Source organism: Portunus trituberculatus, chromosome 41, assembly GCF_017591435.1.
Source record: "Portunus trituberculatus isolate SZX2019 chromosome 41, ASM1759143v1, whole genome shotgun sequence".
NCBI classification, from domain to species: Eukaryota; Metazoa; Arthropoda; class Malacostraca; order Decapoda; family Portunidae; genus Portunus; species Portunus trituberculatus.
In genome coordinates, this window is record NC_059295.1 from 38,264,512 (window position 1) to 38,267,415 (window position 2,904).

Consider the following 2,904-nt stretch of genomic DNA (forward strand, 5'->3'; position numbering starts at 1 on the left):
ACCTTTTAAGGCTTCTACTGCTGTGTACCTCGGTGCATTCCGTGTTAGCCTAGCTACTCTACACTGCCCCACTTCTAACATGTCAATTTCACTTTCGTTCCATGCAATCACATCCATACCATACATTTTACTGGGCACAGCCACACTATTCCACACTTCTCTTAGCACGTCATACTTACTTGCTCTCATCCTTACCGCGCTTCCTAATCGACCCACCCACTGGTTCACCAAGCTTATCTTTTCATTCTTTGTCTTTTCATACCCATTCGGACTCATCCACATCCCTAAGTATGTACTTGTATTCTTCTGCCTGCTTCAACTCATTCTCTCCCAGCCTCCATACTGTATTACATTCATTCTCTGACCCTATCACAATCATCACCTTACTCTTCTCACTACTATAAAAAAAAAAAAAAAAAAAAAAATATATATATATATATATATATATATATATATATATATATATATACAGTGATACTCCACTTAACGAACAGGATAGGAGGTGTCAAAGCTGTTCGTAGAGCGAAAATTCGTTAAGCGGACGTAATTTTCCCATAGGAAATAATGGAAATAGGCGGGGATGCGTTCTGGGCTGGTCCCCAACATACCATATGGGTTAAAAAAAATTATATATACGTTTGGCAGCATATTGGGCCACTGATGTACCACTACTTTTATGATGTCATATGAGCCATTGAAAGTTAGAGGAGCTACGTACAAATTCTGTCACATTCTCGCATTTATGTTCACAAAACAACATTTCTATTAGCTTTTTACAAACCTTGCCCCCAGGAAAGGATTGTTTTGTAATGCATAAAGTGAAATCTTACATGGAATGCCAAAAAATAAAGCAGAGATGAGATCAGCCATAGACGAAGCGGGAGACTCGCGGCGACTCGGCCGCTTCTTCTTCTTCTTCTTGTGACCCTTTTAGCTTGGTGTGTTGTCTTTCCCCATGATATTTGTTTCCACTCCTCTATTGCCTGCTATAATGGATATCATATCTTAGTATTCATATACGCTCATGCCATGAGAATAACCTCGACTCCGTGGCACTGAGGGTCTCTCAAACGGGTCAGCTTGCACGCATTTGGGGGAGGAGCATCGTGACGTCAGTTGGGCCCAAAATAGGTTAAAGGCGGTGTCACACTAGCACTTTTTCCGTCGTTTTTTCAGAAAATCAACAATATTTTGGCTGCGGCCTGTCACACGCAAACGGTGTTTCGTCGTCACTTCCCGCCAACACAGACCGACAAATTAATGTAAACAAACATGGAGGCCACGCTACGGCAAAGATACGTTGCTCTGAACGTAATACTGTGTATTACGAAACTTAGACGAGCTAAACAAGCCAAAAAGCGTGCATGGATGCGTTCATGGTTAGTGGTAGAACCAATGCACATAGAAGCAGGTTGAGGAGATGCGGCAAGTCTTGTGGTCTTGGTCTTGGTATGTAAACAAAGGCGGAAAATTTGCAGACGGAAACGATCCCTATCGTCTGACAAATTCATGCGATAAGTTCATGCGGAACGTTGAAAAATCTACGGAAATCGCATTAATCGACAGAAAAAGTGCTAGTGTGACACCGCGGTGTCACACTAGCACTATACTAGAACTCATCCGTAGCTACCCACAAGGTGTGGCTCCTCTTGGGTGCGACGTTGCTACTGCTATACCAGTACCTTCTTCAAAGAAAACGGAGTGATGATCGTTCTCTTCTTCATTAAAAGAAGTCAGAAGAGACCCAAATACCTATGCAGTTATATAGTACATTAAATGCAATAAAGATTCTGGTTATATAAATGAAAATGAGACAAGTAATTTACATGTTTGTCAAATAAGTGCACATACGAGTAGAAACACAGAGTAATATATTGAGTGGTTCCTTGCTTGAGTCAAAGGTAAGAGTGTTGCCCGATTTGCTTTCTCTTGCAAGAAATATCTATTAAGGCGGAATATGAATTCCTTGGTCTGGCTGCGCAAGACAGTGTATGACGGGGAAGCGTCAGGGGGTCCTTCCATAGTGACCAGAGGAAAAGTGAAGCGACACGTGCGTGGCGACCTGACTCACCCCCCCAACCTCCCCGGGAAATTCCACCTGGGTTGTGAGTGGCAACGTCGCCTGACCTGATATGACACATCACCGTCCATGTATATGAACTAGCTTAATTTATTTTCGTATATGTCAATTATTTATATCATCTACCACTTAATTAAGGTTTCTGAATGTTCTGAGAATTTTTGTTGATAATGCTATGACTACAGGACAGTGAGTAGTTTGTTTTTATTGGAGATTTGGCATAGTCTCACGGTAGATATGGCCAACGCCTTATGGGTAGGTACGGATGGGTTTTAGTATAGCAATCGATTAATGCGATTTCCGTCTAGTTTTCAACGTTCCTTAAGGCGGTGTCACACTATCAGTTTTTTCCGATTAATGCGATTTCCGTCTAGTTTTCAACGTTCCGCATGAACTTATCGCATGAATTTGTCAAACGATAGGGATCGTTTCCGTCTGCAATTTTTTCGCCTTTGTTTACATACCAAGACCAAGACCACAAGACTTGCCGCGTCTCCTCAAACCTGCTTCTACGTGCATTGGTTTTACCACTATAGTCTTTCCGCTCTATGAAGTCCGTTCAGGGTGGGGTAGGTATGGTCGTTTACAACTAGCCATGCTGCCAAATCAACCTTCGCACATGCGTCTCTCTCTTATTTATCATCCATGTGCTGTTTGAAAGTGATATTTTATGTAGTGGGTGTATAGTAAAGGAAATTACATAGTACAATGAGTGTCTATGTTTACGATGATAACGACGATTTGTATAAATTCTATGGCATGTGGCAACGTTTTTTTTTCCCATGGTGCCACGTTGGTGGTGGTGGTGGTGGTGGTGTCCCCTT